Here is a 23,208-nt window from a genome sequence, read left to right as displayed (position 1 = left end):
GGAAGTCCTCCAGGGGAGGTAAAAATCCTATAGGGAGCGGCCGAGGCCGTAAACGCTAGGACTGGCAGTCCCCGTGCATGTCCACCAGTGGGGGGATGCTTACAAAGTTGCGCGACAAGGTGGCAGCAACTAGGGGCAGATACCTGGACGATTTCCGTGATTGCTCAGGGTTATCGCGTCCCGTTCACATCCTCTCTATCTCCCCTGACAACGAGGCCAGTGTCTTTAAGCTCCCTTACCATGGGATCGGTAAGGGGGGCAAGCTCTCCGGGCAGAAGTTGAGACCATGTTGAAGAAGGACGCTCTCCAAGAGGTGGCAGACGGGTCCCCAGGCTTCTACAGTCGACTCTTTCTTGTAAAGAAGGTGTCTGGAGGCTGGAGACCAGTCATCAACCTCTCGACTCTGAACGGGTTTGTCAAACAGACTCCGTTCAGCATGGAGACGGCAGACGCAGTCAGACTTGCAGTGAGACCGCAAGACTTCATGTGTACACTGGACCTGAAGGACGCGTACTTCCAGATCCCAGTCCATCCGTCTTCGAGGAAGTACTTAGGATTTTGCCTATACAACAAGATCTATCAGTTCAAGGTGCTGTGCTTTGGTCTCTCCACAGCTCCTCAGGTGTTCACCAGAGTGTTCACACTGATATCTTCGTGGGCGCACAGGAACGGTATCCGTCTCCTTCATTATCTGGACGTCTGGCTGATCCTGGCAGACTCGGAGTCGACCCTTCTTCGACACCGAGACAGGCTTATGGGAATTTGCCAAGATCTAGGGATCATGGTAAATCACGAGAAGTCCTCTCTGCTCCCAACACAGTGACTGGTATATCTAGGCATGATATTAGACACCGATCTCCATAGAGCCTTTCCATCAGACGACAGGATTGCAAGGCTGAGGATGGTTGCAAAGCCTTTCCTTAGTCGAGAAGACCTTCCAGCCCAATCATGGTTACGTCTGTTAGGTCACCTAGCCTCCCTGGCCCGTCTAGTTCCCAACGGCCACCTCAGGATGAGATATCTGCAGTGGCGGCTCAAGTCCCGGTGGGATCAAGGCATCGATTCCACGGACTTCCTGGTCTCAATAGGACCTGCAGTGGTGGCTGACCGACGACAACCTCCGAAAGGGAGTGGATCTTCTCGACCTTCCCCCGGATTTGATGCTGTTTTCGGACGCGTCAAAAGAAGGGTGGGGGGCCCACGTTCTGAACCAGAGGGCCTCAGGCCTATGGTCAGAATCAGAAAAGTACCTCCACATCAACCTGCTAGAGCTGAAGGCCGTTTCTCTGGCCCTTCAACAGTTCCAACAGACCCTGGCGGGCCACTCCGTGGTGGTGATGAGCGACAACACCACGGTAGTGGCTTATATCAACAAGGAGGGAGGTACCTTTTCACAACAGCTATCCCATCTTGCAGTAGAGATACTAAGATGGACCGAAGTCCACTCGATACGTCTATCAGCTCGCTTCATTCCTGGGAAAAGGAATATGCTCGCCGACAATCTGAGCAGAGCTTCGCAGATAGTGAGTACCGAGTGGTCTTTGGATCCTCAGGTAGCCAACAAAGTCCTGACTTTGTGGGGTTCCCCGACAGTGGACTTGTTCGCGACAGCCTTGAATTTCAAGCTGCCGCTGTACTGTTCCCCAGTCCCAGACCCCAAGGCACTCTGGCAAGATGCCTTCCAACAACGGTGGGACAACATCGACGTCTAATCCTTCCCACCGTTCTGTCTGATGAGAAGGGTGCTCAACAAGACCAGACTATCGGTCAACCTGTCGATGACCTTAATAGCTCTGCTATGGCATCATGCAGAGGGGTTCCCGGACCTTCTGCAGCTCCTGACGCAACCCCCGAGAGAGCTTCCCCCACGACATGAGCTACTCAGACAACCACATTGCAACATCTTCCACAGAGCCGTAGCATCGCTTCGACTTCACGCCTGGAGACTATCCAGCGTCTCCTCTCTGAGAGAGGCTTTTCGCAACAAGTTGCGGAAAGGATGTCTCGACACCTGCGAAAGTCATCCGCAGGTGTCTACCAGGCGAAGTGGAGAGTCTTCTGTGGTTGGTGTCGTGGGAGGGGTATCTCTCCCCTTGATGCCTCTATTCCAGCAATAGCGGAGTTCCTCGTTTATTTGCGGGAGGAAATGCGCCTTTCGGTCTCGGCGGTGAAAGGCTATCGCTCAGCCTTAGGCCTTGCCTTCAGGCTGAAAGGAATACTGTAGACATTTCCTCCTCGCTGGAACTTTCCTTACTCATACGTAGCTACGAGCTTTCCTGCCCTCAGTCAGAAGTGAGACTGCCTCCTTGGAACGTGGTTCGGGTTCTCAGGGCTCTGAAGAGACCTCCGTTCGAACCATTACGCCAGGCCTCTGACCAACACCTGACTTGGAAGACGGTATTCCTGCTCGCCCTGGTTTCGGCCAAGCGAGTCGGTGAACTTCATGGTCTCTCATACGACATTGCCCATTCAAGGGGATGGGGGGAGGTAACGTTCAAGTTCGTCCCTGAGTTTGTTGCCAAGACTAGGAACCCTGGAGTTCCGGACCCACGGTTCGACTCCTTCAGGGTTGTGAGTCTCCGCTCTGTAACAGATGACCCAGATCATCTGCTACTCTGCCTAGTGAGAAGTCTGAGACGTTATCTGAAGAGAACAGCTGCAGCCCGTCCCCGCGTGCAAGCCCTGTTTGTGAGCACGGGTAGGACGAAGAGTAGGGTCACCAAGAACACCATCTCAGCCTGGATTCGACGGACCATCCATCACGCCTTGAATCCAGACCCTCCTCCGTCACGTCGCCCTAGGGCACATGATGTCAGGGGCATCGCCACGTCCCTGGCCTTCAAGAGAAACTTCTCTGTGACGCAGGTTCTACAAGCTGGAGTCTGGAATTGTCAGACGACCTTCACAGCCCACTACCTGCAGGACGTGACCCACAGGAGCCTCGATACTTTTTCTATCGGCCCTGTGGTGGCTGCACAACAGCTGGTCTAACCTCTGGCTCCTTAATGGACAGGTAGCAGAAGGTTGAGGGCACTGTTACCCGGTTTTAGTCTGCGTGAATGAAAAAGTATGTCTGGCCCTTACTACTTTTTTCATCCTCCCCTCTCTTGGGGAATGCAGCATCCTGGGTCTCTGCATAGCTGACCTCAAACCTCTGCAGGTAAACCATGCTTCCTTGTGTTCCTAGTATTAAGTACAATACTGTCGCGTCCCCCATACCCTGACGAGGTGGTATGGGGACGTCCTAGCCTGGAATTCCATATAAAGGACTTCAGGTCAACTTCCTAGGACGAGTCACTCTTCATCTCTCCACACACACACTTATGTAGGCTGCTCGTTTATTGCGTAGCAATAAACTTGTGAGGTGCAGGGACTCTTTTTCTCGAAGTGCTACGCACTCGGATTCTGAGTCCCCGGGTAAGCCAAAGCCAGTAAGGCTGGGGACTTATCACCCAGCCTAAGGGTAAGTCATCCTATGTAAATAGCGTGGTTTGTATTCCGGTTACGGAACAAATGACAAATTCGAAGATAATTTGTATTTTTCCTAACCATACAAACCTTAGCTATTTACACATTAGCCCGCCAGCCCTTTCCCCCGAGACAAGTCCTACCTCTGAGTGAAGTGAGGCAGCTCACCGGTGTGTGGAGGGGGGAGGGGTACCCGTGCTAACTAGCGCGGGGGTAGTTAAACACTCGTTAAAACTTTAATGGCTCGTCATTTCAGCTACACCGAAAGGAAACCCTATGTAAATAGCTAAGGTTTGTATGGTTAGGAAAAATACAAATTATCTTCGAATTTGTCATTTTTCCTAACTATACAAACCTTAGCTATTTAATCAAGGTTGCCCGCCAGCCCTGTCCTCCGTGAAGTCCTACCTCTAAGCAAAGTGAAGTATTCACCGGTGTGTGTGAGAGGGGGGGGGAGCAAGCTACCCCTCCCTACCCCCCGCTAACTAGCGGTTGAGTAGTAAACCCTCGTTAAAACTCTAATGGCTCGTCATTCAGGTCCGCCGAAGTAATAACCCATATTAAATAGCTAAGGTTTGTATAGTTAGGAAAAATACAAATTATCTCCAAATTTGTCATTTATTTTTCTTTCCAGGATTTAGCCAGTGAGAGAAAGTGCTTTGGAATAGCTCAGCAAAATAAAAACAAGCAATCTGTGCTAACTGTTTCTGATGGAAATGTCAAGATTTTATCTAAAGGCAGGAAGAGAAAAAGGTAAAAGGGAGAATTTTTTTGTTTTGTGAGACTACATAGTTTTTATTAAAACCAAAGCATTAAGTTAGTCTGCTTGGCTGGCTATTCATAAAAAAAATGTGGTATGCATAGTTATTTAAACTGCAGTCAAGATAATACATATACAACTACTCAAGAAGAATATCCACCTAACTCCAGGTTTGCATTAGTTAGGGAATTCTATCTCGTCCCTTGATAATTATTATTAGGATATAGACCTCCAATAATATGAATTTTTTTTTTTTCTAAAAGTAATTTTTTTGCCAGATATGAATTTTTTCATTATGGTTAAAAAATTAACCCTAAAAATTAGGGGAAAAAATGAAATTGGAAAAAAGGGCTTCATTTCATGGTTTTATAATGTATTTTTAAGTTATATACCAAATTTCAATGCTGTATCTTTAAAGCAGAGAGAGACTTGAATTTGAAGGTCAATAAGTATAGTTTTGAGATACGGGCTTTCAAAGTTTTTCTTTGTATTTTTACAAAGACAGTTTGTTCCGTAACTGAAATACAAACCACGCTATTTAATATGGGTTATTACTTTCGGCGTAGCTGAAATGACGAGCCATTAGAATTTTAATGAGCGTTTACTACCCCACCGCTTGTTAGCGGGGGGTAGGGAGGGTAACCTGCTCCCCCCCCCCCCCCCACACACACACCTGTGCTGAGCTCACTTTGCTCTCGGCTCGGGTGGTAGTCGGACGTGTCCGCTCTCACCCTCGCCTCTTTGACAGCCATTAATGCTTTTCGTCTTTTTTACTTACTTTTTCTTATACTTGTAATATATATAAATATTCTTAATGTTTATGTATATATTTGTGTATAGAAATGTAGTAAGTTTCCTTTCAGTGTTTGTGCTGTGTGTGATGTACGACAACGACACTTGCGTAGTGCAAGGCCACCACAGTTCCACTTCGTGGGGAATGACCTCTCCCTCTGGTCCTTCGGTCTTCCCGTTGGCTTATATCCGTTAACTCGGCCTCCGCAGGGGAATCGTCATCGTCTGGACTCTCTTCATTCATCTATTATCTTCGCTTTGCCTCCTTTCCTACGGGAAACTTGGATTCTCAGCGAAGGGAATGTAGCCTTTTTTTAGATTGACTACGGTCTCTCTCTACTCGAGGTTGTTCACCCTTACTACAACTACGTACTATTACGATAGCTCCTTTCCCGTTGCAGGGTAGGTTGCTATTCCGTTGTTTGTTTCAATTATTTTTAGTGAAATCTAATTGTATTTTAACTCTTCAGCTTTCTCCGTGGGGAACACTTCCCTTCGGGGGGACAGTGGTTCTCACTTTTAGTGTATATTCTTAGATGATTTAGATAATTATAATTATAATTCTGTTATAATTTTGTTTTTATTACAGTTCCTCCGCCCCCCTTCTCCCGTGGATGTCATCTGAGAAGGAGGGCGTATACTTAATTCTTATATTATGCTATTCCCTCGGGGTTCCTCTTTGGAGTTCCTCCTTGCGTAATTTCTGTTAAAATAATTATTTTTATTTTCCCATTTAACTATGCAGTTCTTTTTCGTTCGACTAAAGAGTGCCAACGAAGCAGAGCTGTCCTGTTCATGACTGGGGAATCTGCTGTCGCTGCCGAGCTGTCTTGTTCATGACTGGGGAATCTACTGTCGCTGCCGTCCCTCGGAGGACGTCGTCATGGGCGTTATCCCTTCTCTTAGAAGTACTCCCGTGACACCGTGCCAGCACTTCAGATCATCTTAGAACGCTAAAGGAGGTTTGCCTCCTGGGGTTGGACAACTTCCCTTCTGAGGGAGGTTTCCTCCCTAGGTGTGAGGTTTTCTCCCTTCAGAGGGAGAACTTCTCATACCTTAATAAATTCATCGCCTTCGATGTTTCTCCCCCCTTGCTGAGTTTCTCTTCCTTCAGGGGTGGAGCACAGTCTTGGCAAGTCTCTTCTAAGAAGTGTTCACCTCTCTTGTTCGCGAGAGAGGCCGATCATAGAGACTCCTCTTCGGAGGATCGTTCCTGATAAGGTCAGCTTGCTGATCCAACGGCCCTAAGGGGCGTCACCACGAGTGTCTTCAATTCTCTTCTACAAAGTGTTGCCTCTCTCGTTCGCGAGAGAGGCCACTCATAGAGACTCCTCTTCGGAGGATCGTTCTTGATAAGGTCAGCTTGCTGATCCAACGGCCCTATGGGGCGTCACCACGAATGTCTTCAGGTCTCTTCTACAAAATGTCACCCCTCTCGTTCGCGAGAGAAGCCACTCTTAGAGACTCCTCTTCGGAGGATCATTCCTGATAAGGTCAGCTTGCTGATTCAACGGCCCCAAGGGGCTTCACCACGAGTGTCTTCAAGTCTCCTCTACGAAGGGCACCTCTCTCGTTCGCGGGAGAGGTTTCTCATAGAGACTCCGCGTCAGAGGATCAAGCAGAACTTCCAGTGACCTCTACCTCAAAGGGCACATCCCGGTTCCTGATCGTCCTGCCAGCTGACCTACTGATCTACCAGCGCAACCATGCGCTGCAACGAAGGACTTCGGTCCTGGACTCTGAAGCAGACCTGCTTACGGTCCTCATAGGGGGATGCCGGCCATTTTTTTAAGGACACATCCCAGTTCCTGATCGTCCGGCCAGCTAACCCTTCAACCTCCTAGCGCGTGAACCGCGCGCGCTCGCCGATCTTCTTACGCACGCAAGCGCCGACGATCTTCTTTCGCGTGCAAGCGGCGACGATCTTCTTATGCGCGTAAGCGCCGATGATCGTCCGCGCACGGGTACCGATGGTTTCCCGCGCGCGCGCTCTCGCCGATCTTTTTACGCGCGCAAACGCCGATGATCCACACAAGCGCCGACGATCTTCTTACGCGCGCAAGCGCTGATGATCTTTTCCGCGCGCGGGTACAGATGGTCTCCCGCGCGCGCGCGCCAATAGTTTGTCTTGCGTGCTTGCGCTCCAACAAACTCGTGCGGGCCCGCGCCAACAGACTCGCGCGCGCCCGCGCCAACAGACTCGCGCGTGCCCGCGCCAACAGACTCGCGCGCGCCCGCGCCAACAGACTCGCGCGCGCCCGCGCCAACAGACTCGCGCGCGCCCGCGCCAACAGACTCGCCCGCGCCCGCGCCAACAGACTCGCCCGCGCCCGCGCCAACAGACTCGCCCGCGCCAACAGACTCGCCCGCGCCAACAGACTCGCCCGCGCCAACAGACTCGCCCGCGCCAACAGACTCGCCCGCGCCAACAGACTCGCCCGCGCCAACAGACTCGCCCGCGCCAACAGACTCGCCCGCGCCCGCGCCAACAGACTCGCCCGCGCCAACAGACTCGCCCGCGCCCGCGCCAACAGACTCGCCCGCGCCAACAGACTCGCCCGCGCCAACAGACTCGCCCGCGCCAACAGACTCGCCCGCGCCAACAGACTCGCCCGCGCCAACAGACTCGCCCGCGCCAACAGACTCGCCCGCGCCAACAGACTCGCCCGCGCCAACAGACTCGCCCGCGCCAACAGACTCGCCCGCGCCAACAGACTCGCCCGCGCCAACAGACTCGCCCGCGCCAACAGACTCGCCCGCGCCAACAGACTCGCGCGCGCCCGCGCCAACAGACTCGCGCGCGCCCGCGCCAACAGACTCGCGCGCGCCCGCGCCAACATTCTGGCCCGCGCGGGCTCTTCATTCTGATCCTGCACGTCAATCTGATTCCTGCGCACTCTACGAAGTCCCGCCTGTGCGCCAGCGAGCACTGCAGCAGTCTCCCGCGCGCTCTCCCTAGCGCAATCGCCAATACCCTCCCACGCGCGAGGCTGCAGGACAACGCGCGGTAAGGGCACCATCACCGCATCCTCCCCCCCCCCCCCCCCCCCCCGCAAACACAGAACAGCGCGCTTGTGGGTAGGGGGGAAGGTTCCAGAAAGGTCCAGGGACATTTCTTCCTTATCTTCTTTCTTACAGGCGACTCCCCCTCCAGAGGAAGTGTCTGACAGCGCAGCCAGCATCCCTGGTTGGGGGCTCTATTCAGAGCGGTAGCACAGGCTTTCAAGCCTGTTCTCTCTGAGTTGGGCCACAAATCCTTGGCTGCATCTACTCCCCTGAAGAGGGAAAGAGGAGTTTCGGACACGGTAACTTCTCCGAGGACTAAGCTGTCTCCTTGTAAGTCTTCGAGGCAGGCAACCTTCCCCCTCAGACTTTTCTCCCTCCCCTTCGGATGAAGATCTCCCGTCCTCAGGAGAGTCACATGAGGTGAGACGTTCCCCCATCACACCATTGAGGGAAACCCCACCTCGCGCGGTAAAGTCTTCTCGAATAAGGGTGGAGAAGAGCCTGCCTCCGTCATTGTTGGAGTCCTGCATCCCTCCCAGGAGGGAGTCAAAGGACTCCAAGACAATCCCGGGAGGCCCCTAGCACCGGAATCTACAGGTTCAGACATTCTTCCGTTATGGGAACGAACTTGTTTGAGCCTAAGGACGTGGAGCAGGCTGCTGAGAGGTGGAGGAAGTCACCAAGACTCCCTCCTACATAGGGCTTTGACATTCAAGCCCTCCCTCTTAATGAGAGAATGCCTTGATGAAGTCACCGAGCTTCAGCACGGCATTCTATTCCCGTGCTGAAACTTGGTGACGGGCAAGAGGGCTCTCGAACTTGGGGAAATTGCTCCCCCAGTTCGAATCTAAATTTCTCTCTTAATTATCTTTTTCTTCCTCCTTATATTGCTTCAACCTTCTCCTAATATTATAAACTTTCCTTCATGTTGCTGTCCCAACCCTATGAGTAAAATTTCCCATATGTATATGTGTATATATTTACATATATTATGTTTATTATTATTTTTTTTTTCTCTTTATGGCAATGGATGTTTCTACATCTGTTATTGCCACTTGGCTGGATGTTTCTACATCCGGTATTGCTGCCTGCTTTGATGAATGGGAAAGGTGTCACGGTTGGGAGGTGTTTGTGCTCAAAGCTATATGTGCGAGTATTGGATGATCTCAGCCATCCCGAAGATGGTTTGGACCTTTTTGGCGGAACTATTCTCAAGTGTTGGGTCTTCGGAATCTAGGGGGGATCCAACGCTTGGGGTAGGACTCTCGGCTTTTGGCCGGAAGCCCGTCATTACAGATATGGGGAGGATGATTCCATAGTTTCTTGGTCTCAGTCCTAACAGGCGGGTTCAGCTTACACCTGTGCCTCTATATCTGTTTTGATGCTATCCTTCGGGTAGGGTATGGAGTGGACCATCTGGGAAGTATACTCTCACTGTGCCGGTAGTGGAGAGTGCAAATTTCCTTCCCAACATGTGATGCCTTAATGCTCTCAAGCAGGTAAATCAAACTATTCAAAAAATCACTCTTCTCTTTTCTTTATTCTGATGGATTCTTGTGAGAATGACCCCACCTCCCCTGGATATGCTGACTCGCCCCCGGCACTGTTGACGACCTCTGGCAATTCATTTAAAGAAAACTCCGTTGACGACGTAGGAACTAAATAGGACTATTCTTTAAACACTCGGAAAAAGGGTAATTTGGGCAACACAGGAAAACTGAATGTCCTGCACGTTACCCAAATCCCATTAGAAGCTAATAATGATATGCTACATAAAATATTTGAGTGTTACGGATCAATAAAAGAAATTAGAATGAAACTTCAGGATGATAATTGGGAATCTTGGTTATCATTTAATTGTCATGAGGAAGCATTTAATGCAAGCCGTAATATTGTTGATATTAAAGTAGGTAATATGAGTGTTAAGGGTGCTCTGTGTGATGGGGCACCTAAAGATCTGGATGTCTACAGACCAGCAGACTGGGCTGATAAAGATATAGAGGCAGATATGCCATCCCAAAGAAAGCCAAAACCACCAATGTGGCTTCTTGCTCAATCTGTAGGAGGTACGGAAAACTATTTCAAGATCTGCAAATTTCTTCAGAGGAAGGTAGGTACGATCGCACCTGGAGATATATCTCGATTCGGGAAGAAAAGTTACTTGATAAAGGCCAAGTCTTACACTCAGTCTGTTATACTGTCCAATTTGAAGACAGTAAATGATGATATAAAATTGGACATCAAACCCCATCTAAACTTTAGCTATGGAAGGGGAGTGGTTTTTAATAGGGATCTGTATGAATTTACTGAAGAGGAGATATTGGCTATGTGTCCTCTATCAGTGTGGAAAGTACACAAAGTACCTGGAACATCAATGATTGTTCTTACTTTCCAGGATGCCGATGTACCTTTCCACATAGACATAGAAAACGAAAGGATCAGAGTTCAACCTTTTAAGCAAAAGCCACTGCAATGTTATAATTGCTTTAAATTTGGACATCCTTCCAAAGTTTGCAATAGTGAAAAAATTTGTAATACTTGCTCCAATATTTACCATGGGGAATGTACACTCGAGGCAAGGTGCTTAAACTGCAACTCTAATCATAAATCTAATGATAGGAGCTGCCAGTTTATAAGTTAGAAGAGGCTGCCCTCAATAAATCCATTATTGAACATGTAAGCGTGGGGCATGCCAAGAGATTATTAAATAAATCTAATACTTATGCATAGACATTAAAAACAGGAGAAAAAGTTCCTCGGGAATCATCTCACCCACCTACTACTGTAGGTAGTTCTCAAAAAAGGAATTCACCATCTATTCATAAAGTGCTGCATAAGACAAGAACATCTCCTCCTAAAGATTTATCATTGAGTATCAACAAAAAGACATTGCCCACCACTATCAAACCTTTGTCCCCCATTACAAAGGATAGTACTAACCTCTCCCAGGCCATATCCTTGCCTGATTTAATGGAGATTCCACCTGACACCAAGTTATCAGGTGTACCTGTAGTGGGGAAGGTACAAAAACCTGGTAACTCGCAACCTATTAATCGTAAAAGAGAGAGACCTCCATCTCTCTCACCCCCTTCCATAAGAAATACTAGAATTATGACATCAAATAAATATGATGTTTTGTATGTTGATGTTGCCGATCAACCAGAAGACAATTTAAATAAATCAGAAATTCAAGTTGAGGTCCACCATCCCCCTCAACAAATAAATAAAAAAGATACAAAGAAAAACACCAACGTAAAACCCAACATAACAAGACCATCTCTGAAGAAACCTACAGGTAATAATGTTAGATTAAAAACTGCTAATGGGAAGACCTCATCCAAGATGTCTTCCCGAAATAATCCATAGTTTTCTCCTCAATTTTGCAATGGAATTGTCAGGGTTTAAGGGCGAAATTTTGAAGAACTTAAGCTCCTAATTCATGAACATTCCCCCATAATTGTATGTCTACAGGAAAGTATGCTTGATGCTAACACTCCTAGTCCTCGAGAGTATGTTAGCTATAGAACACCATATAATCATCAAGCAGGGAGCCATGGTGGAAGTCTCATGTATGTTCGTCGAGATGTTCCCCAAATACCTATGTCTATATGTACAACACTGCAGGCAGTGGTTGTACAAATTGATATAGGAAGAAAATATACAATATGTTCTCTCTACTTGCCTCTAAATGATAATATTTTATATGATGATTTAGCAGAGGTCATTCATCAACTCCCTCAACCATTTCTCTTACTGGGAGATTTGAATGGTAGACATCCTTTATGGGGTGATATCTTAGCAAACACAAGGGGCAATATTATCTCATCAATTGTGGAGAATGAGGATGTGGGACTCCTTAATACAGGAGAGCCCACACACTTCCATGTTCAGACAGGTACCTTGTCATGCATTGACCTTTCAATTGCAAGCTCTAACTGCCTTCTTAATTTTGATTGGAGGACATTAGAAGATTGGCATACTAGTGATCATGCACCAATCATTATAAACACCAACAAGGGTCCGCCTTTGCAAAGATCGCCACGATGGAATCTAGACAAGGCAGACTGGGTTAAATTTTCTGAGCTAAGTGAAATCAAAGGGAGAGCAGAACAGTTTGAAAGTATTGATGATGCCATAGACCTACTGAATGGAACTTTTCATACAGCAGGAGTCAATTCAATTCCCAAAACAACAGGGTTATTCAAACGATGACCAGTCCCGTGGTGGTCTTCAGAACTAACTGCACTCCACAGAGCCACAAGAAGATCTCTAACACGATTGCGTAGACGCTGAACTGATGAGAATTTAATTATGTACAAGAAATGTAGAGCACAGTTCCGTCGTGCCATGAAAGAAGCAAGGCGCCAGTCATGGATGTTTTTTGTTTCCTCCATTAACAGTAGAACACCACCATCTTCTGTGTGGAGGAAAGTAAAAAAGATAGCTGGCAAATTCACCCCCAACCCACCACCAGTGTTGAAGGTGAATGGCCAGTATGTAACTGAAGCAAATGAAGTTAGCAATGCCCTGGCTAATCATTTTTCAAATGTATCCAGCAAGTGTGAAGGAGCCCCTGGTCACCAGTATAGGAACACTGAAGAAAAGAAAATTTTAAATTTTGCAACAAGAAGGGAAGAGTCGTATAATTCTCCTTTCACTGAAAGAGAATTTGATTCCGCACTTGCTCATTGCAATGATACAGCCCCTGGACCTGATGGAATTCCATATGCAATGATTAAACATGTACATTTTAATACAAAGCTATTTATTTTAAGCATTATTAATAGAATTTGGCATGATCATAGTTACCCAAGTGTTTGGGAACTAGCCATTATTTTAGCCTTTTTAAAACCCGGTAAAGACAAGTTTTTAGCAGCAAACTATCGTCCTATTGCATTGACATCTTGTTTATGTAAAATCATGGAGAAGATGGTCAATGCAAGGCTGATGTGGTACCTTGAAAAGAAAGGTATTTTATCATCGATTCTATGTGGATTCCGAAAAATGCACTCAACGACTGATGTGTTGATACGACTTGAGTCTTCTATTTGTGAAGCCTTTGCTTCCAAACAGCACCATGTTACAGTATTTTTTGACCTTGAAAAGGCATATGATACCACATGGAGATATGGTATACTTAAAACCATTCATGAAATCGGATTGAGAGGAGAGCTGCCACTATTTATTCAGGCATTTCTTTCACGTAGAGTTTTTCAAGTGAGAGTTGGGGATACTCTATCAGAGAGTAAGTGCCAGGAAGAAGGAGTTCCTCAGGGTAGTGTGCTGAGTGTAACCCTTTTTGCACTAGCAATTAAGGGATTTCGACGAAGGAAAAATCTATTTCTGGGGAGAGACCTGTGGCGCCCGGTGAAAAGAGTCCTTCTTATATATCTTTTCTGATAAAACCTTCCAATTATACCAGAGAAAGATAAAAGCATGGAATGCTGAGGTTACTACCCTCGCGCGAGCACCTTTTGGGTGTCGTGTATAAAGCGAAGGCGCGTGAAAACCACTATTCACAGGTTGTCTTCCATTTAGTTAATTCCTTCGTCAAAGGGATGGGCCGATACAAAGGTCCTAGCCAACCACCAGCGCCACACCACCACGCCACGACGCGAGCGCCACCTGAACAACATCCTTCTGTAATGGTCATGACGGCTTGGAAAAGGGTGGGATCGTGTAAAATAAAGGGGAAGGGTTTCACCGGGCGCCACAGGTCTCTCCCCAGAAATAGATTTTTCCTTCGTCAAAATTCCTTTTCTGGGTCGACCTGTGGCGCCCGGTGAAAATGTACCAGAGAATGCCTTCCAAGCCCAACAATAACAACTAATTTAATGAGGGGAGAGAAACAACACCATGTAAAGAAAATCATAAATAATTAAGGTAAACAAACATGATAACAGGGAAGCCTCCGATTATCAGAGGAAACATGCTACAAAACTGACATGGCTAAGAATATCCCAACCCTATAACAACGGTAATCAATAATAATTACAATCATAATAACCTAATATGTAATAAACTTAGGGCTAACGAACCACCAAGGAAGCGGCGTCGTGGTGCGAGTGGCGGGTAGGAGGGAGAAGAAAAGAGATGGATGAAAGGAAGAACAAAAGATCACTGGGGAGAGATAAGGCTCCCAGCTGCAACTGTTGGGTATTTAAGAGCCTGTAAGTTCATTAGATAGTGGCGTTTGAAGACCATAGGAGATTCCCAACCCGTGAACTTTATAAGGTCATCAAAGTCCATCTTCTGGAAATAATTGATGGAGGTAGCTACGGACCGGATAGCATGAGCATGGGGAAATGATCCCGGATTGGCTTGTTAAATGAAGTATAGGATCTATTGCCTAATACCACGTATGGAAATGGTACCTCCTTGTTCTCTGATAAACAAGGGGCCAGACGATCGGGTAGCAGTCGTGGCTAAAAAGGCCCTGAGAGTGGTGACCGGACATAGAGAAGTATCTTGGAGAAGAGGAATAACCTTCCAAGGGGACCACCTATTTTGGGGGTTAACGGCCGAATCATATTGGCGAATTGTCGAGTCCCTTTTGTCTGATTCGATGAAGAAATCGTTTTCCGGTTCAATGTTCGCGTCTCTACGAGCTGCCAACTTCCTGTAGTCTACAAAGTTAGGGTTTTGGCCATCCTTGAGTAATCTGACACAGTGAGTTTGGAATACTCGGGTCAGTTTGAGGAACGGGATCCGGATGGGACGGAGTTTCCACTCGAGGAGGAGAGGAAACCAACTGTTCTTGGGCAGTGAGGTGGTACTAAAGCCACTGCGCCCCGGAAGGAGCGCAGTCGGTGTAAAAGTTTTCAGAAGATTCACTGGGGGAGATAGGGAAATCTTCTAATGGTTCCAATCCCGGGGTAATGCGTCCATGGCATAAGCCCGAGGGTCCAGGATTGGGGTCACATAACAAGGAAGTTTGTGATTGATCTGAGTTGTGAATAGATCTACCTGGATGCCTGGAACGAGCCTGAGTATCCACCGGAATGAAATTCTGACTCCAGGGGACTCGTCCTGGATAGTGAGCCCGCTCTCACATCCTGGCCTCCCGCTAGGTGAGGTGCTGACAGGAACCAGTTCTTTTCTGTTGCCCAGGCGAAGAAAGTGACCAGGATCTGATTCAGGTTGGGTGACTTGGATCCTCCCCTGTTGCCGTAGTGTACCTCGTCTGTGCTGTCTGACACTACTCTGATGTGGGTCGACCTCGGAGGATAGTCTCTCTTCAGGGTCAAGAACACTGCCATGGCTTCGAGAACATTGATATGGGACTGTTTCATGGCGAGTGACCAAGAACCTGAAACATCTGATGGTCGCCATTCCCCAGGATGTTCTCTCAACATTATTTGTGGATGATCTCTCAATATCATTTGCTGGCACTAGAATGGCAATGGTTGAGAGAAAAATCCAACTCGCTATTGATAAAATTATCCAGTGGGCTGACATGAATGGATTTAGGTTCTCGACAAGTAAAACTACCATTGTCCATTTTTGTCGTATCCGGGGAGTACATCCAGACCCGGATATATACATTAAAGGTCAACGGATACCATATGCAAGAGAAGCTAGATTTTTAGGTTTGATATTTGATTGTAGGCTTACATGGGTTTCTCACTTAAAAGCGTTAAAAGCTAAATGTGTTGAAGCTCTGAATATCTTAAAAGTATTGTCCCATACATCATGGGGGGCAGACCGCAATACTATTTTAAAATTATACAAGGCCTTGATTTTTTCCAAAATTAGTTATGGTTGTGAAATATATTCTTCAGCCACCCCAAGCCGGTTAAAAATATTAGACTCGATACATCATGCAGGTATTAGATTGTCTACTGGAGCTTTTAAAACCTCGCCTATCCCAAGTCTCCTTGTTGATGCTGGAGAGTTACCTCTAGACCTTTACCGAATGTCTTCCATTATTCGGTATTGGTTTAGATTGCAAAGACTCCCTAACTCTCTAGCCTTTCAGACTGCAAGCCTTGTAAGACACGCATCATACTTTGAGTTGCACCCAAAATCTCCTCAACCTTATGGCTTTCGGGTAAAACGATTATTAAATAGTCTGGATATAATTAGAAATAAGGTACTTCCATTCAAGGTATCATCAACGCCTCCATGGAAGTTACCAGAGATATCTTTTTGTAAATATTTTATTGGAGATAAGAAGAATATGTCAGACCTAGAAGCCAGGTGTCTTTTTAATGAACATGTTAAAGAACATAGAGGATCAACTTTTATCTATACTGTTGGCTCCAAATCTGATGCTGGCGTTGGATTTGGATTACATAGTAATGGTTTTGATTGTAGAAGTGCACTTCCTCTGACCGCTTCCATATTTACTGCCGAACTGTATGGCATATTAACCGCTATTGAGAAAATAGCGTTGGAGAAGGAGGGTAATTTTACAATTTTTAGTGATGCAAGGAGTGTCCTTCAAGCTATAGAAGTTTTTAATTCTAAAAACCCTCTAGTTTTAAAGATTTTAGAATGGCTTTTTATCATTGGACGGAGAGGTATAACAGTTCAATTTTGTTGGGTTCCAGCACATGTAGGTGTGTCTGGGAATGAGAAGGCAGATTCACTGGCTAAGAAGGCTGCATCCGAGTTGCTGCCAATAAGGTATCCCATTCCCTGTAATGACTTCTTACCTGACATCAAGAAATTGGTTTGCAATAAATGGCAACAGCAATGGGATAGCCTAGATGGGAATAAAATGCGAGAGGTAATAAATGTCATATCTCCTTGGAAGTATAATATGATGCCCCGAAAATGGGAGACGTCTCTTTGTCGTCTCCGTATTGGTCACACGAGTTTCTGCTGAAGGGCCAACACCAACCGTATTGTGACGACTGTTTAGTACCTCTAACAGTAAGGCATTTGTTGACCGAATGCCCCAATTATAACAACTTAAGGAATAGATATTTGTTTGAGGCTCGAGGTGAGGGTGGCAGGTTCATCCTTGCCAAGATTCTTGGAAATGATGTGTCCTACCATGCAAGTGGCATTTTTAGATTTATTTCAGAAGCAGGTCTTCTGAAAAATATTTAACTTTTATGACATTCAACTTTTATGATTTTAATTTAATACTCTTTTATTTTTTATTTTAGTTTATTTTTTATTTTATTTTATTTTTTATTTTTGTATACATAAATTAAATGTTACCGGCGTCAATGACCTCAGATGTCAGGATGCCTGAAAACTTTAAATCAATCAATCATTCAAGCCCTACAAACCTCCAGCATCCCAGCAGCCACGCCCCACCAAGACAACGGCAGCGAAGACAGTGGTGTCTAAGCCCTTTCCGGTCAAGGACAAGAAAGGCAAGAAGTCCTCCAGGGGGGGAAGAATCCTAGAGGGAGCGGCCGAGGCCGCAAACGCTTGGATTGGCAGTCCCCCTGCAGGTCCGCCAGTGGGGGTACGCCTACAAGGTTGCGCAGACAAGTGGCAGCAACTCGGGGCCGATTCCTGGACGATTTCCGTAATCAGTCAGGGATATCGCGTCCCGTTCACAACATCTCTACCTCCCCTGAGGCCGAATCCGATGTCATTTAGCTCCCTTGCCATGTGATCAGCAAGGGGGCGGGCCTTTAGGGCAGACGTCCAGATTAAAGCAAACTCCGTTCAGCATGGAGACCGCAAACACGGTCAGTCTTGCAGTGAAGCCGCAAGACTTCATGTGTATACTGGATCTGAAGGACAGGTACTTCCAGATCCCAGTCCATCCGTCTTCAAGGAAGTACTTAGGATTCAGCCTAGACCACAAGGGGTACCAGCTCAAGGTGTTGTGTTTCGGTCTCTCCACAGCACCACAGAGTTTCACCAGAAGTGTTCACCCTAATATCATCGTGGGCACACAGGATCGGCATCCGTCTCCTCCGTTAACTGGATGACTGGCTGATCCTAGCAGACTTGGAGTCATCCCTTCTTCGACACCGAGACAAAGTTCTAGGACTTTGCCAGGATCTGGGGATCATAGTAAATCTCGAAGTCCTCTCTGCTTCCCACTCAAAGACTGGTTTACCTAGGCATGATTATAGACACCAATCTCCACAAAGCCTTCCCATCAGACGAGAGGCTAGCAAGGCTGAGAAGGGTCGCAAGCCCTTTCCTCAGTCGAGAAGAGCTTCCAACCCAATCGTGGTTACGTCTCCTTGGTCACCTTTCATCCTTGGCTCGTCTAGTTCCCAACGATTGCCTCAGGATGAGATCTCCAGTGGCGGCTCAAGTCCCGGTGGAATTAAGGTTGCGATTCCCCGGACATCATGATCCCTATGAGTCCTGCAGAATGGAAGGACCTCCAGTGGTGGGTGACAGACGAGAACCTACGAAGAGCAGTGGATCTTCTCGTCCTTATCCCCCGGATTTAATGCTGTTTTCGGACGCCTCAAAGAAAGGGGTGGGGGGGGGGTTCTGTACCACAGGACCTCAGGCCTGTGGTCAGAATCAGAAAAGTGCCTCCATATAAATCGTCTAGAGATGAAGGCTGGTTTGTTGGCCCTTGAGAAGTTCCAACAATACCTGGCAGGTCACTCTGTGGTGGTAATAAGCGACAACAACACAGTAGTGGCTTACATCAACAAGCAAGGAGGTACCTTTTCGAAGCAGCTATCCCATCTTGCAGTAGAGATACTGAGATGGACCAAAGTCCGCTCGATTCTACTATCGGCGCGTTTCATTCCAGACAGGAGGAATGTGCTCGCCGACAATCTGAGCAGAGCGTCTCAGAAAGTGAGTATCGAGTGGTCTTTGTGTCATCTAGTAGCCAACAAAGTCCTGACTTTGTGGGGTTTCCCGACTGTGGATCTGTTCGCGACAGCGCTGATCTTCAAGATTCCACTGCACTTTCCCCCCAGTCCCGGATCCCAAGGCGCTCTGGCAAGATGCCTCCCAACAACGGGGGACAACATCGACATATACACCTTTCCCCCGTTCTGTCTGATGAGGAGGGTGCTCAACAAGACCAGAATATCGGTCAATTTTTTAATGACCCTCATAGCTCCGGTATGGCATCACGCGGAATGGTTTCTGGACCTTCTGCAATTCCTAACAGAACTTCCGAGAGAATTCCTTTCATGACACGATCTACTCAGACAACCACATGCCAGCATCTTCCACAAAGCCGGGTGACTATCCAGCATCTCGCTGAGAGAGGAATTTTCGCAACAAGTTGCGATTAGGATGTCTAGACATCTGCGAAAATCATCCGCATCTGTCTACCAGGCAAAGTGGAAAGTCTTCTGTGGTTGGTGTCTTGGAAGGAGTATCTCTCCACTCGGTGCCACTATTCCAGCAATAGCGGAGTTCCTCGTGTATTTGCCTCGTGTATTTGCGGGAAGAAAAGGCGCCTTTCAGTCTCGGCGGTGAAAGGCTATCGCTCGACCTTAAGTCTAGCCTTAGGCTCAAAGGAATGATCTTTTCTTCCTCGCTGGAACTTTCTCTACTCATACGAGGTTATGAACTTAACTGCCCTCAGTCGGATGTGAGACCTCCTCCATGGAACGTGGTTCGGGTTCTCAGGTCTCTTAAGAGACCTCACTATAAACCATTATTCCAGGCTTCAGTTCGCCACCTAACTTGGAAGACGGTGTTCTTACTAGCTTTGGCTTCGGCCAGGCGAGTCAGTGAACTTCATGGTCTCTCATAGGACATCGCCCATGATGCAAGGGTATGGGAGGAAGGTAACGTTTAAACTCGTCCCTGAGTTTGGTGCTAAGACTCAAAATCAGGGGGTGCCGGGCGCTCGGTTCGACTCCTTCCGGATTCAAGTCTCCGTTCTGTAACAGATGTCCCAGACCTTCTCCTACTGTGCCCAGTAAGGAGTCTGAGGTTATATCTCAGAAGAACGGCTACAGTCCATCACCAGGTGCAAGCATTGTTAGCACTGGGAGGATTAAGAGGAGGGTCACCAAGAATACCATCTCGGCATGGATTCGTAGGGTGATCCATCTGTCCCTGAATCCAGACCCTCCTCCGTCATGTCACCCTAGAGCACACGATGTCAGGGGCGTAGCTACGTCCCTGGCCTTCAAGAGAAATTTCTCAATGACGCAGGTCCTTCAAACTGGGGTGTGGAAGCATCAGACGACTTTCACAGCCCACTACCTGCACGACGTGACCCACAGAAGGCTCGATACGTTTTCTATCGGCCCTGTGGTGGCTGCACAACAGCTGGTTTAAAACCTCAGGCTCCTTAGTGGACAAGTAGCAGAAGGTTGAGGGCATTGTTACCTGGTCTTAGTCTGCATGAATGAAAAGATTTGTCTGGCTCTTACTCTTTTCTTCATCCTCCCCTCTCTTGGGGAAAGCAGCATCCTGGGTTCTCTGCACAGCTGACCTCAAACCACTGCAGGTAAACCATGTTTCCTTAAGATAATACTGTCACGTCCCCATACCCTGACGAGGTGGTATTGGGAGAGTCCTAGCCTAAAGTTTCCTTCTAAGGGACTACAGGTCAACTTCCTAGGACGAATCACACTTCAGACCTTCACACACAGCTTATGTAGGCTGCAGCCCTTGTGCAGCAAGGTTCTAGCGAGGTGCAGGGACTCCTTATTGTTGAGTGCTGACACTCTCAGATACTGAGTCCCCGGGCAAAGCCAAAAGCCAGTACTGGCTGGGACTTACCACCCTTCCTAAGGGGTGAGTCACCCATATTAAATAGCGTGGTTTGTATTTCAGTTACGGAACAAATGATATTCGTAGGTAATTTGTATTTTTCCTAACTATACAAACCTTAGCTATTTAATCAAACTTGCCCATCAGCCCTATCCCCCTTGAAGTCCTACCTCTAAGCAAAGTCTCTCTCTCTCTCTCTCTCTCTCTCTCTCTCTCTCTCTCTCTCTCTCTCTCTCTCCCCCCCCCCCTTCCTTCCTATTTCCAAAAGTGGATCGAGACTAAGAGGCAAGCAATTATATACCTGTTTGTCTAACATCACATATTATGAAAGTGTATGAAAGGGTAATAAAAAAGAAAATAATGAATCATTTGGTTAAAAATAATTTATTTAATATAGGTCACCACAGTTTTGTGCCCGGAAAAAGTACACAAACCCAACTGATAGCACACTATGAAAACATGTACAAAAATATGATAAATGAAAAAAAGACAGATGTGATCTATCTAGATCAGAGATTCCCAACCTGTGGTACGCATACCACTAGTGGTACGCGAGGGCCTTCCAGGTGGTACGCGAACACTTTCGGGCAAAGACAAAGCACAAAGAATGCTTTCCTTTAAACTTCTGGGTGAGCATGGCCTCCTCGTACCCGACGCTAGCCCGTCACGCTGTTCCCCAGCTACTGATTTTCCCCTCGACGTGGGAGTGCGAGCAGGGGTTCTCAGCCTTCATGGCCATCAAGTCGAAGAGCCGGAACCGTCTTGCTGCGCCCGGGCATGATTTCCGATGTGCTGTGAGCAAAGTCATGCCCCGCATTGACCAGCTTGTGGAGAAGAAGCAGATACAGCCCTCGCATTGAGTTGTTGTCGTCTTAGTTAATTTGCGTGTTCTATTTTTACAATTATAGAAATAAAGTGGTATCTGATCGAATTTAGTTTCTCTGGAACCAGGTGGTACGCGGCGACTATGCGGGACCTCCAAGTGGTACTCGGTCACGAAAAGGTTGGGAATCACTGATCTAGATTTTGCAAAAGCCTTTGACAAGGTAGACCATAATATATTAGAGAAAAAAAATGAGAATGCATAATATTGTGGGAAAGATAGGAAAATGGGTAAAAGAATTTCTGCAAAACAGAAAACAGATAGTGGTTGCAAATGATGAGAAATCAGATGAAGATATGGTAATATCTGGCGTGCCACAGGGTACGGTATTAGCTGCACTGCTGTTTGTTATTAGGATCTCAGACATAGACTGTGATGCTAAAAACTCTGTAGTGAGAAGTTTTGCCGATGACACAAGAATAAGTAGAGAAATTACTTGTGATGAAGATAGGAACTCACTACAAAGAGATCTAAACAAAATATATGAATGGGCAGAGATAAATAGGATGGTATTTAACTCTAGTAAATTTTCGAATCAATAAACTATGGAAACAGAGAAGGAATGGTATGTGCATACAGGGGACCTAATAATGAGACAATCACAAACAAGGAAGCAATTAAAGACCTTGGTGTAATGTTAAAGAGGAATATGTTATGCAACGACCAAATGGCAACACTGTTGGCTAAATGTAAAGCAAAAATGGGAATGATATTCAGACACTTTAAAACAAGGAAAGCTGAACACATGATTATGCTTTACAAAACTTGTGTACGTAGTACACTCGAGTACTGCAATGTGATATGGTACCCACACTACCAAAAGGATATTGCACAAATAGAGAGTGTACAAAGGTCCTATACTGCTAGAATAGAAGAAGTTAAGGACCTTGACTACTGGGAAAGACTGCAATTTTTAAAACTATACAGTCTAGAAAGGAGAAGAGAACGCTACATGATAATACAAGCATGTAAGCAAATCGAAGGAATTACTGAAAACATCATGGAGCTAAAAATATCGGTAAGAGCAAGCCGAGGTAGATTAATAGTGCCCAAAACTATACCAGGAAAACTAAGGAAGGCGCACAGGACATTAATCCACTACGCACCAGCATCGATAATGCAGCGACTATTTAATGCGCTGCCAGCTCATCTAAGAAACATATCAGGAGTGAGTGTAGATGTGTTTAAGAATAAGCTCGATAAATACCTAAGATGCATCCGAGACCATCCAAGACTGGAAGATGCAAAATACACCGGAAGATGCATTAGCAACTCTCTGGTGGATATACGAGGTGCCTCACACTGAGGGACCTTGGGGAACCCAAACATAGAATAAGGCAATAAGGTAAGGCTCTCTCTCTCTCTCTCTCTCTCTCTCTCTCTCTCTCTCTCTTCTGAACTCTTTAATAGAGCAAATTTTCTTCTTCCGTATGTTAGCAAGATGTTTAGATTTTCTTTTCCTCTAATAAAATTTTTGCTGAAAAAAAAAGAAAAACATAAAAATGAGTGAATGTCAGATGTCAAACTCATGCGTGTACTCTTTCTCTCTCAAGTTTGTGATAGAACTGAAGGGTGAAGGGTATAATACATTAGTCCGTGACTCGTGGAAGTTATACAGATGCCATTGTTACAATTTCTTTTACATTAAAGGGTAGTGATTATCAAAATTTACAAT

The 23,208-nt window shown here is 46.6% G+C and overlaps 1 pseudogene; it reads right to left on the bottom strand.

Moving 5' to 3' along the window:
• Positions 1-23,208, bottom strand: part of LOC137626042 (protein transport protein Sec61 subunit alpha-like) — a 48,740-nt pseudogene that overhangs the window by 18,373 nt on the left and 7,159 nt on the right.

Source organism: Palaemon carinicauda, chromosome 33 (assembly GCF_036898095.1).
Source record: "Palaemon carinicauda isolate YSFRI2023 chromosome 33, ASM3689809v2, whole genome shotgun sequence".
NCBI lineage: Eukaryota > Metazoa > Arthropoda > Malacostraca > Decapoda > Palaemonidae > Palaemon > Palaemon carinicauda.
This window is presented reverse-complemented; position numbering and strand designations above follow the sequence as displayed.